Genomic DNA, 12,702 nt, shown 5'->3' with positions numbered 1-12,702 from the left:
TATTTACAATTGTTATATTCTCTTACAGAAATGGTTCCTTTATTAAGATATAATTAATATTATTATTTTTTCTTTTTACAGCTTTTAACCTGGAGTGTGTTTTATCTATTGTCAGTATAGCTACTCCTGCTTACTTTTAATTTCCAGTTACATGGGGTGTCTTTTTCTATCCCTTCACTTTCAATCTTTGTGTGTCTTCACTGATGAGGTGGGTTTTTTTGTAAGTAGCATATAGTTGGGTCTTGTTGTCAATTGTTTTAATCAGTTCCTCCAGTCTATATGTTTTAAATGGGGGAATTTAATCCATTTACATTCAAAGTCATTATCAGTAGGTGAGGACTTACTTCTATCATTTTATTGTTTTCTGGTTATTTTATATGTCCTTTGTTCCTTCCTTTCTTTCTTATTGTTTATTTTTGCAACTGGGTGGTTTTCTGTAGCAATAAGCTTTGATTCCTTTCTTTCTCCTGCATGTGGGTAAATAATGGTGGTCGCTGTGTTTTCACTTCCAGATAGAAGATACCCTTGAGTATCTCTTGTAAGGCTGGTCTGGTGGTGATAAAATTCCTTAGTTTTTTTCTTGTCTGTGAAAGATTTTACTTCTTTATTTTTGAAGAATAGTTTTGTTACGTATAGTATTTTTGACTGGCAGCTTTCTTTTTCTTTTAGTACTTTGAATATATTGTCCTATTCTCTCCTGGTCCATAAAGTTTCTGCTGAGAAATGCTCTTGTTAGTTTAATTGGGATTCCCTTACATGTGACTTGATGTTTTTCCTTGGCTGTTGTTAAGATTCTTCATCTTTGACTTTTGACGATTTGACTATAATGTGCCTTAGAGAAGATCTGTTTGGGGTTCTTTGATCTTCCTGAACCTAGATCTCTGTCTCTCTCCCAAGAATGTTTCTGTTTATTATTTTATTAACCATGTTTTGCTCATCTTTTCTCTTCTCTTTTCCTTCTGGAATGCCCATGATACCCATAAATTAGGTAGACTTTTTTCATTAGTTTTTACTCTTTATTCTTTATCCCCCCCTTTTTTTTTGTCTGCCTATGTTATTTCAAAATACCTGTTTTCAAGTTTAGAAATTCCTTTTTCTGCTTCATCTAGTCTGTTGTTGAAGCTCTTAAGCATATTTTGTATTTCGTTCATTGAATTCTTCAGCTCTTGGATTTCTGTTTGCTTCTTTTTTTTTTTTTTTTTTTTTTTTTGAGATGTCTCGCTCTGTCACCCAGGCTGGAGTACAGTGGTGCAATCTCAGCTCCCTGCAAGCTCTGCCTACTGGGTTCACACCATTCTCCTGCCTCAGCCTCCTGAGTAGCTGGGACTATAGGCACCCACCACCACGCCTGGCTAATTTTTGTATTTTTAGTAGAGACGGGGTTTCACTGTGTTAGCCAGGATGGTCTCGATCTCCTGGCCTCGTGATCCACCCACCTCGGCCTCCCAAAGTGTTGAGATTACAGGCGTGAGCCACCACGCCTGGCTTGTTTGCTTCTTTTTATGGTATCTTTTTGCTGAACTTCTCATTCAAATAATAAACTGATTTTTGTGATTTCATTAAATAGTCTGTCTGTATTATCTTGCATCTTATTGAGTTTCCTTAAGATTATTATTTTGAATTATTTTTCTGTCATTTCATTTTTTTTTTATTAGAGTCTGTTACTAGAGAAGTATTGTTTTCCTTGGAGGTGACATGTTTCTTTGCCCTTTTCATGGTTGATGTGGTCCTACATTGATTTCTACACATCTGGTGGAAAATTTATGTTTTCCAGTTTTATGAAGAAGGTTTCATAGGGAAACACTTATTTCTACCAATAATCCTTGGGTTGTCAGTTCAGTGGGGTGCATTGACCTTGATTCTAGATATGTACAGTCGTGTACTCTCCAAATAGTTTCTTCAACTGTAATTGATACTAGTGGCATTTGTGAGTTTCTCAGTGGTCTAGGCTGAGAGAGTTTGTGATAATGATGTGACTTTGCAAGAGTCGGGCTTCCCAGGCTGTTTCTTAGGCCTGGCGTGTGTGTGTATGCACCCAGTGGGTCAGCCAACTTGGGGTATGGCTCACTGCGGTTTAGGCCACAGTGCTGTTACTCTGGCTGGGTGCATGGACACATGGTTGCTCAGTTGGCTTTGGGGCGTGCCTGCCAGGAACGGTTTGTGGGACTTTCTTCAGCCCAGGATGTGGGCACACAGCTGCTTGGCTGGCCTGGGGATGTGTCTGCCTGGGGTGGCCCACAACATGCTTTCTTTGGTTTAGGATGCAGGCATAAAGCTGCTTGGCTGGCTTAGGATGTGTCTGCTCTGGGTGATTCACAGAGTTTCTTAGGCCCAGAACACAGCTGCCCAGTTCCTCAATTGGCCTGGGGGTATGTTTGTTGGGGGTGGCCCCTGAGGTTTCATAGGCTGAAGATATGATCGCATGGCTTCTTGGCTGGTGTGAGTACATGTCTGCTGAGGATGGTCCACGGGGCTGTTCCTTTGGCTCAGGATGCTGGTACACAACTGCTTGATCGGCCTGTGGACATGTCTGCCATTGTCAGCCCATGGGGCTGCTTTTCACGCCCAGGATGTGGGCACAAGTCTGCTTGACTGGCCCAGGGGCACATCTGCTGCGGGTGGCCCTCAGGTTAAGGGCATGGGTGCATGGCTGCTCTGCTGCCTGGGTTGGGCACAAGGCTGTTTCTCAGACCTATGACATATCTGCATTGCTGCTCAAATGGCCTGGGGGCATTTCTGTGGGTGGTGGCCCATGAGATTGTTTTGTAGGCCTGGGCAAGGAACATAGGACTGCTTAGTCAGCTTGTGATTGTGTCTACTACAGGCAGCCTGCAGGGCTGTTTCTCAACCTAGGACATGGACACACAGCTGCTCAGTTGTCCTGGGGGATGACTGTCAGGGACAGCCCACAGGGCTGTGTCTTAGGTCTGGGAATCAAGTGTATGGCTGCTCAGCTGGCTCAGGGGCACGCCCACAAGGGGGCAGCCTGCGGGGCTGCTTTTTAGGTCCGGGATATAGGCTCTTGGCTGCTTGGCTGCCCTGGGGAAGTGCCACCAGTAGTGAACTACAGCACTCTTTCTTAAGCTCTTATCGGGGAGACACAGGCCCACTGGGCAGGTCGGGAGCATGACTGTTGGGGACAGGGGTGCTGCAGGGCTAGTTCTAGTGTAGCCACGCTGCTGGCCCTGGGGCATGTCAGCTCCCGTGTGGGAAGACACACAGTGGTTTGGCTGGCTCACGTAGTTTGCCCTGGGCAGGACTGGCAGACTGTTTCTCTAGCTGGATATATGGTGATGGGAATTGGTTTCCCTGCTTTGCAGGAGCAGAGTTACAGCTGATCCTGGGCCCAGGATCTGCACAGCTAGGGCTGTGGCATCCAGACACCCTGGGCTTGGCTTAATGAAAATGGAGCCCCAGTGCTGGGGTGGCTGCTGTCCCTGGGCAGAGGGTGCACTCCCCAGGTGGCTCTGCTCTCAATATGGGGCTGTGCTGCAGCAGCTTTGCTCACAGGGAGTGGGTGGGGGTGGGGGGTGCACACCTTACACTCCTAATCCAGGGCAGTGCAGCTGCATGAATTGCTGGCAGCTCTCCAAACTGAGCTCAGGGCTTGTGAGAACTGTGGGGTTCTCCTGTAGAAAGGACAATAGGTATTTGTCAAGACAATGAAGGCTGGTAGGGATCTGCTTACCTTTCCTCCACAACGGGAAGAGCAGAGGGGGCTGTAGAGGCTGGGTGCCTCCACGCTGCTTTTCCGGACTTCTATCATCGCAGATTCATCCCACTCCCCCACTGTACTCCAGTGCTGTCTCTTCCACACTCCAGTCAAAGTGAGCTGTTTATTCATTGCCTTGGGCCTTTCTTGTTGGGAGGGACAAGCAGCAGGTGTCTTTAGTCAGCCATCTTGCTGACATTACTCCTGGCTCCAGTTCTTATTTATTTATTTATTTATTTATTTATTTTGAGATGGAGTCTCGCCTTGTCGCCCAGGCTGGAGTGCGGTGGCACAATCTCAGCTCACTGCAACCTCTGCCTCCCAGGTTCAAGTGATTCTCCTACCTCAGCCTCCAGAGTAGCTGGGATTACAGGCGTCTGCCACTATGCCTGGCTAATTTTTTGTATTTTTTTTAGTAGAGATGAGGTTTCACCATGTTGGCCAGGCTGGTCTTGAACTCCTGACCTCAGTTGATCCACCCGCCTCGGCCTCCCAAAGTGCTGGGATTACAAGCGTGAAGCCACCATGCCCGGCCTTGGCTCCAATTCTTTACCCCTCCCTAAGTGCATACTCTTTCCTTGTGACTTCATAGTACACTATATAGGTGGAGTATGTTTTCCTACCTCTTTAATCTGGGTCTGGCCATGTAACTTGATTTGGCCAATAGAATGTGGCAGAAGTGATAGTGTGCCTTTTTTTTTGTGAGATGGAGTTTTGCTCTTTTTGCCCAGACTGGAGTGCAGTGGCGCAATCTCAACTCACTGCAACCTCCGCCTCCTGGGTTCAAGCAATTCTCCTACCTCAACCTCCCAAGTAGCTGGGATTACAGGCATGTGCCACCATGCCTGGCTAATTTTTTGTATTTTTAGTAGAGATGGGCTTTCACCATGTTGGTCAGCTGGTCTCGAACTCCAGACCTCAGGTGATCCACCCACCTCAGCTTCCCAAAGTGCTGAGATTACAGGTGTGAGCCACCATACCTGGCCAGATAGTGTGTTGTTTTGAAGCCTCGGCCTCAAAAGTTTTATGTGTTTCCACTCTCATTCTTCCCCATGAAAGTGACATATTCAGGCAAGCCTCCTGGTTCCTGGAGGAGGATGAGAGACACAAAAGCAGATCTGTCCTAGCTTAGATGCCCCAGCCACGCATGGCCTGGAACAGAGCTGTCTGCCAACACTTAGACACCAGAGTGAGCCCAGTCTAGGTCGGCCAACCCCTAATAGATTCACAGATGTGTGAACTATAGTAGAGAAATACCTGTTTTGTAAGCTACTGAGATTTGGGGTGGTTTGTTACACAGAAATAGCTAACTGATATAAAATATAAGGCATCAAACATAGTGGATGGCATATGGTCATTACTCAATTGATATTAGTGTTCCAGTTATTATGGTTATGTCACAAATTACCCCCAAAATTGTTGGCCTGAAACAACCAGTTATTAAGCTCACAGATTATGTGGACTGGCAATTTGGGTAGGGCACAGAGGGAATGGCTTGTCTCGGTTCTTTGGTATCTGGTGCCTCAGCTGGAAGACACTAAGTCTGAGGGCCAAACCATCTGCAGCTTCATGTACTTATGTGTTTCGGTCGATTCTAGCTGTCAGCTGAGACTTTCGCTGGGACTGTCAACTGGAACACCTACATGTGGCCTCTCCATGTTGCCCGGGCTGCCTCACACATTGTGGCTGAGTTCCAAAGGTGAATGTCCTAAGAGAGAGCCAGGCAGAAGCTATATCCTTTACGACATAGACTTGGAAGTCACATAGCATCACTTCCACTATACTTTCTCAGTTGAAACAGACATAAACCAGTCATAACCCAGATTAAAGAGATGGGGAAAAGACCCCACCATTTGATGGAGAATAGAAGGAATAACATGTGAAACTGAAAATACTGGTGTTGATTGCATTCATTTTGGGAGAACACAGTCTGCCGTACTTAGGCACTTTTATTATTTCTACTAGTCTTGTCAAACAGATCTACTGATTTTCTCTAAATTCACCACTTATACTGAAGTCTGCCTCCTTTACTTACGTCATTGTGTTCTCTCTACTTGAAATATGTACTTCCTTCCTTCACCCTGCCTTGCTCTGCCTTTTGAAGTGATACCCTTTCCTTTAAGAGCTAGCTGAAAGCACGTCCTTTCTCTCAGTCTTTCCCCTGGTTGTAATAGGTCATTTGATTTCTCCCTGCATTTCCAAAATCCATGATTTTAGCACCATTTATGTAGCACTTGTTATCTATACCTTGCATTCTTCTTCTTCTCCTTCTTCTTCTTTCTTCTTCTTCTTCTTCTTCTTCTTCTTCCTTCTTCCTTCTTCCTTCTTCCTTCTTCTTTCTTCTTCTTCTTTTTTTTTTTTGAGATGGAGTCTTGCTCTGTTCCCCAGGCTGGAGTGCAGTGGCACGATCTCTACTCAATGCAACCTCTGCCTCCCAGGTTCAAGCAATTCTCCCTGCCTCAGCCTCCCGAGTAGCTGGGATTACAGGTGCCCACCACTAAGCCTGGCTAATTTTGTATTTTTAGTAGAGATGGGGTTTTGCCATGTTGGCCAGGCTGGTCTTGAACTCCTGACCTCAAGTGAGCCGCCTGCCTCGGCCTCCCAAAATGCTGGAATTACAGACGTGAGCCACCATGCCCGGCCTACATTATCTTCTTAAATGTAATTCATTTTGAGGGCAAGAAAGACAATATTTTCAAGTTTTAATGTGTACTGCTTAGTAGTTAGACTAATTATTTTGCTAATCTTAAGAATTCCCTAGGCCAGGTGCCATGGCTCACGCCTGTAATCCCAGCACTTTGGGAGGCTGAGGTGGGCGGATCACGACGTCAGGCGTTTGAGACCAGCCTGGCCAACATAGTGAAACCCCGTCTCTACTAAAAATTAGCCAGGCATGGTGATGGGCGCCTGTAGTCCCAGCTACCCAGGAGGCTGAGGTAGGAGAATCGCTCGAACCCAGGAGGCAGAGACTGCAGTGAGCCGAGATCGTGCCGCTGCACTTCAGCCTGGGTGACAGAGTGAGACTCCATCTCAAAAAAAAAGAATTCCCTAAATGATTTTTGTTTTTGTTGATGAGGGTAATATAGAGTGATCAAGAATACTGTGGTCTCATGACAAATGCAGCTTTATAAGCAAAGATGAAATAGTCATTGCTAGAATATGCAAATATGGCATAGCGTCCCAAAGTCATTCCTAGGAACATTTCTGTATGTGCTTGCTTACAATAGACATACTACATTTTCCTAAAGTTTCAAGATTAAGGCTGTGCTCATTCTCTATATGGTCTTCAGTCATTCCCTCTTTGTTGGTTTTGGTTTTCCGATTGTTGCTCCTCTTTTTTTCCTCTCAAAAACTTTATTGTTTTCCACAGGCTTATCTCTTCCTACCCTTTGTGATACTGGGATTAAAATGAAATAGTAGAACATTCCGTCACTGCCCCTATATTTTCTAACATATGGATTCATGTTTCCATAAATTCTATGCTTCTAATATTTTCATGCACATCTTTAAAGAATAGATCTCCACAAGCTCATAATTTGGGTACCAACAATAGAACTGAAGATGTCACATACTGTTGTGTAGTTTTCACACTGCATAAAAGGACTCTTTTATGAAGGTAGAGATGAAATCCAGCTTTTTTTTTTTTTTAAAGACAGGGTCTTGCTCTGTCACCCAGGCTGGAGTGCAGTCGCATGATCTCGGCCCACTACAACCTCCACTTCCCAGGCTCAAGGGATGCTCCCACCTCAGTCTCCTGAGTAGCTAGGACTACAGGCATGTGCCACGATGCCTGGCTAATTTTTGTATGCTTTGTAAAGATAGAGTTTCACTATGTTGCTTAGGCTAGTCTTGAACTCCTAGGCTCAAGCAATCTGTTAACCTTGGCCTCCCAAAGTGCTGAGATTACAGGCATGAGCCACTTGGCCCAGCAAAATCCAGCTCTTGATCTACCTGCAATATTCTCTATGTTGTGGTGTGAAGCTTTGTCAGCCAGAAAGTGGGGTGCCCTTTTGTAACTCAAACAAAGGGGTCGAGTGTGTTGCTCGTGGCTCTGATGGTAGATTTGCTATCAAAACTGTCTTCTGAATGGGTGCTTCTAGAGAGTTGGGACCATATCTCATCTCTATGCCCTTTCAACCTCATTGGGGGCTTAAAGACATTTATTGAATCACTACTATATTGCTTAGCAATTTTTCCTAAAGATGACAGAGTGCTTCAAGAATGCTAGTTATAACTGTCACCTGAAATGGAATTGACTCACTCACAACCTTCCTGTAGGTGGCAGAAAACCAGAGATGAGAGCATAAGCCAAGAAGCAGAGATAAAGACAGTTCTACCATTATCCTTATGACTGTTGGGCAAATTAACCAACCTTCTATGCTTCGCTTTTGGTTTTTTTTTTATATATATACCTGTAAAATGAGGATATTTACAGGTATAAAATGTTTAGTAACCCGACTTCGTAGGGTTATTACAAGGATTAAATGAAGTAATGCATATAAAACACAAAGCAGAGTGCTGGCCATTGCTGCTGTCACTGTTGAGTAATGTAGAGGAAAGCACACTGAGCTAGCAAAGGAACTCACAGGCTAAATGTTAAATATGTAAAATGTATTTGATAAGAGGTTTTGTAGTGGAATGTATATATTTTGTGCCTTATGTTTAATTAGAAGAAATAAAATGTGTTAAGAGGAGAGACCAGTTAAAAGGAAGGCCAACAAGTTACTGTGATGATGAGGGTGATGCTTATTGTTTCCAGGGTCAACTTTTGGAAGTACTGTCTCCATATCTATCAGGGCACATTAAAAATACTTTTCACCAGAAACAAGTACTTCCAAAAATTTACTGCCAAGATCTAGAAGACTTTGTATTTTGTATTTTGTATATATCAGTTACTGCTGTTCCTAATTCTCTCTTGTCTGAGGTGGGATTCCAGAGACAACACCATTGGGAAGCTGAGTTAGCTTTGCCATCATTGAAGCATTAAATGGTTTATAAAGAAAAAGTCTTAGAGCACAGATAACTCAATTCTGGGTTGCAGAGATGAGAAAAGCATTGCCTTCAAAATTCCATCCCTATTTGACCATGCTGCCTTGCCTCAGAGAACATTCCCCAATGGAAGCACTGTCTATCTGCAATTATAAATCCCATTACTTGAATATTTTTGGAAAGGGGTCAAGGACCTTGAGTTTAATGAGGTCCTTGCATTCATTTAGAAGTGTCTTCACCTTTGTGGCATGTCCTGGGGTTTTGCTCTTATTTTTCTTTGGTTGTGCAGCTTTCAATTTTTTCAAAATGTTTTTATTGACAAGTCATAGACTTTCTTGTTAGCTTTTATTAACTCAATTTTGGTTTGCAGAAATGAGAAAAAAACATTGCCTTCAAAATTTGATCCCCCATTTGACCATGCTGCCTTGCCACAGAGAACATTCCTTAATGGATGCATTGTCTACCTGAAAGTAGAAATCCCATTACTTGAATATTTGTGGAAAGGGGTCAAGGACCTTGAGTAGAAATGAGGTCCTTTCTTTCATTTAGAAGTACGTGTTGGCCAAGTGCGGTGGCTCACGCCTGTAATCCCAGCACTTTGAGAGGCCAAGATGGGCAGATCACAAGGTCAAGAGACTGAGATCCTGGCTAACATGGTGAAACCCTGTCTCTACTAAAAATACAAAAATTAGCTGGGCATGGTGGCGCGTGCTTGTAATTGGGAGGCTGAGGCAGGAGAATCGCTTGAACCCAGGAGGCGGGGATTGCAGTGAGCCGAGATCATACCACTGCACTCTAGCCTGGGCAGCAGAATGAGACTCCATCTCAAAAAAAAAAAAAAAAAAGAAGAAGAAGTAAGTGTTTACCTTTGTGGGGTGTCTCAGGGTTTTGCTCTTATTTTTCTTTGGCTATGCAGCTTTTAATTTTTTTAAATGTTTTTATTGACAAATCATAGACTTTCTTGTTAGCTTTTCCTAAACTGAGCAGCAGACTAATGTCTTGGGTACTCATCAAGTTCATAATTTAAAAATCTTAGGAAAGGATATATTGGTATAGAACTTTTTATTTGGTATTTTGTTAGCAAAAACTTCTTAAGAAAAACATTAGGGCTTCTGATAGGCTACTTATAGGATAAACATGACCAGGTTCTGCATTTCTAAATCATTGATTCTTTTTCCTGTGTTCCACCATTCAGTCTGGTCCCTAAGTTCCTGCATTCTTCCTTTATGCCGGAACTTTTCTTTTTCATTGCAATTGTCATTCTCTTATTAGAAGTTGTGATATTGTAAAATAAATATTGGGCCTTCTTCCTGTTTCCTGACATACAGCTTCTAAAACCCTTAGAATCTCTGGACTGATAGGGGTATCTTTTAGATGCTAACGATATGACTGGTGGCTGGGGGCCCCTAGATAGCTTCAGGGTAGGTTCTGGTTACTGGAAAGACTGAGGCATGATTAGAAGGTTGAGACTTTCAGCCTCATACCCCAGTCTCAGAGGGAGGGAAGAGGGGCTGAAGGTTGAGTTGATCATCAAAGGCCACTGATTTAATCAATCATGCCTGCATGATGAAACTCCCATAAAACCCTAAAAGGACTGGATTCAGAGAGCTTCTAGATAGCTGAACATAGGGAGGTTTCTGTAGGGGCATGGACGCTCTCCCCTCCTTCTTCTACACTTTGCCCATACACCTCTTCCATCTGGTTATTTATCTGTATCCTTTGTAATATTCTTTATAGAACACGAGAAAACAGTGTTTTTCTGGGTTCTGTGAGCTGCTCTAGGAAATTAATTGAAACCCAGCAAGGAGTACTAAAAACCCCTATTTATAACCACTTAGTCAGAAACAAGCACAGGCCCCAATCCATGGCATCTGAAGTGGAGAGCAGTGTTGGAGACTAAGCCCCTCAACCTGTGAGATCTGATGCTATTTCCAGTTAGACAGTGTCAGAATTGTCTGTTCACTCCAGGTGGATCGTAAACTGGAGGACAGCCGGCTGCTGTCCACTGGAGAATCTACTGCAGAATTCACTGCAGAACTGCTTGATTTGTGGTGAAAAACTCCCACACACCTGGTGCCAGAAGTGCTGAGTGACTGTGTGAGAGTAGAGAACAAGAAAAATACGTCTTGTATTCTTTTTTTCTATTTCTAGAGTTGGTGTCAGAACTGTTGCATTGAGGAACTGAGTAAGAATGGGGAAATGTACTTTGGTGTTTTTCCTATTTCTCCTTACAGAAGTGTACTGAGTAAAAGAGGATAGATTTTTTACAGCCGGCAAATTAGAAGGAAACATGCTTGCAGCAATCCTGACAGCACTAACCTTGGAGTTGCAAAGAGAAAGAAAAGCAACAGTAGGAAGAAGACTTTCCAGACTGCAGATCCCCAGTAATGGAAGCAGGGGATTGATGTCAAGCGATTACAAGAAAGTTTTATTAGAATGCAAAATTAAATTTCAGTCATTTTAAATTGCACATTGATTTGTGTTTGCTGATTCATGTTATTTTTGGTGTACTTTGCCACACACCGAGAAAGCCAATTATCTTAATTAACTATTGCTTTTTTAATCAGGAGGACAAATCTAATAAATATAAAACATTAAAAAGCAGCACACAAGTATTAAAGGCAACCGATGAGATATGCAATAGGAGTGTGGGCGAAAAGCAGTCGACCTTGGCAGACAGAATTGGGGACTGTTTCAGATCTCTAAGGTATGTCCCTTTCTCTGCCGTTGCCACCAGGTTAGTCTAGGCTCTTAGGACTTCATGCCTGTTAGTGAAGAAGAGACAAGACAAGAGAGTAAAGGAAGGGAGAGGAAGAGCGGAGAGAATGTCATGACCCATTGGGTTTGCTCTCCATAGGTGGAGAATAGATTTTATCTTGTTCCTGTCCATTGACCTAGACTGTGGCAGGGCAGGAAAGTATACGTATTTTGACCTTAATGCTTTCTGAAAATTTTATCTGTAACTTTTGAGACTGCTAAGAAAATTGTGAGTTTTTGTTAGCTCTTTTCTGGAGAGGTAAGGCAGACTTCTCTTCTGTTTGTAAAAATTCTTCAATGGGTCCGTGACAGGATAAGATGGAATGAACTAAAAATTACTTTGCATAATAAAGGTGGCATATAATGGAGACTTATTTTACCTCCAATCAAGTTATTTGGTCTGCCATTCCACTCAGTGGGTCTGTAAAGGATGATGTCAACTCAGAAACAGTCAATTCATGTTGGTAAAACTCAGAATAATTGTGTGACTCATTTTACTCACTTCCCCACACTAACCAAGAACTGGAACACATTGTTCAGGTGGCTGGGATCTTGGTTGGTGATGACTCCGTCAATATCAAGGAAGAAACTGAAAAATTAATTGAGGGCCATAGAGTGATAAGGTTTGGCTCTTGTGTCCCCACCCAAATCTCATGTTGAATTATGATCTTCAGTGTTGGAGGAGGGGCCTCATGGGATGTGATTGGATCATGGTGGGGGGATTTTCCCCTTGCTATTCTCATGATAGTGCGTGATTTATCACAAGATTTGCTTGTTTAAAAGTGTGTAGCACTTCCTGCTTAGTGCTCTCTCCTGCTCTACCATGCTAAGACATGCTTGCTTCCTCTTTGCCTTCTGCCATAATTATAAGTTTCCTGAGGCCTCCCAGCCATGCTTCCATACAGTCTGCTGAACTGTGAGTCAATTAAACCTTTTTTCTTTATAAATTACCCAGTCTCAGGTGGTTCTATTTTTCGAGACAGAGTCTCACTCTCACCCAGGCTGGAGTGCAGTGGTATGATCTCGGCTCACTGCAATCTCTGCCTCCTGGGTTCAAGTGATTCTTGTGCCTCAGCCTCCTGAGTAGCTGGGATTACAGGCATGTGCCACCACACCCAGCTAATTTTTGTATTTTTAGTAGAGATGGGGTTTCACCATGTTGGCCAGGCTGGTCTTGAACTCCTGGCCTCAAGCGATCCACCTGCCTCAGCCTCCCAAAGTACTGGGATTATAGGTGTGAGCCA

The sequence above is a fragment of the Trachypithecus francoisi genome, unplaced genomic scaffold, assembly GCF_009764315.1.
Source record: "Trachypithecus francoisi isolate TF-2019V2 unplaced genomic scaffold, Tfra_2.0 Lachesis_group3, whole genome shotgun sequence".
Classification (NCBI taxonomy): domain Eukaryota; kingdom Metazoa; phylum Chordata; class Mammalia; order Primates; family Cercopithecidae; genus Trachypithecus; species Trachypithecus francoisi.
This window is presented reverse-complemented; position numbering follows the sequence as displayed.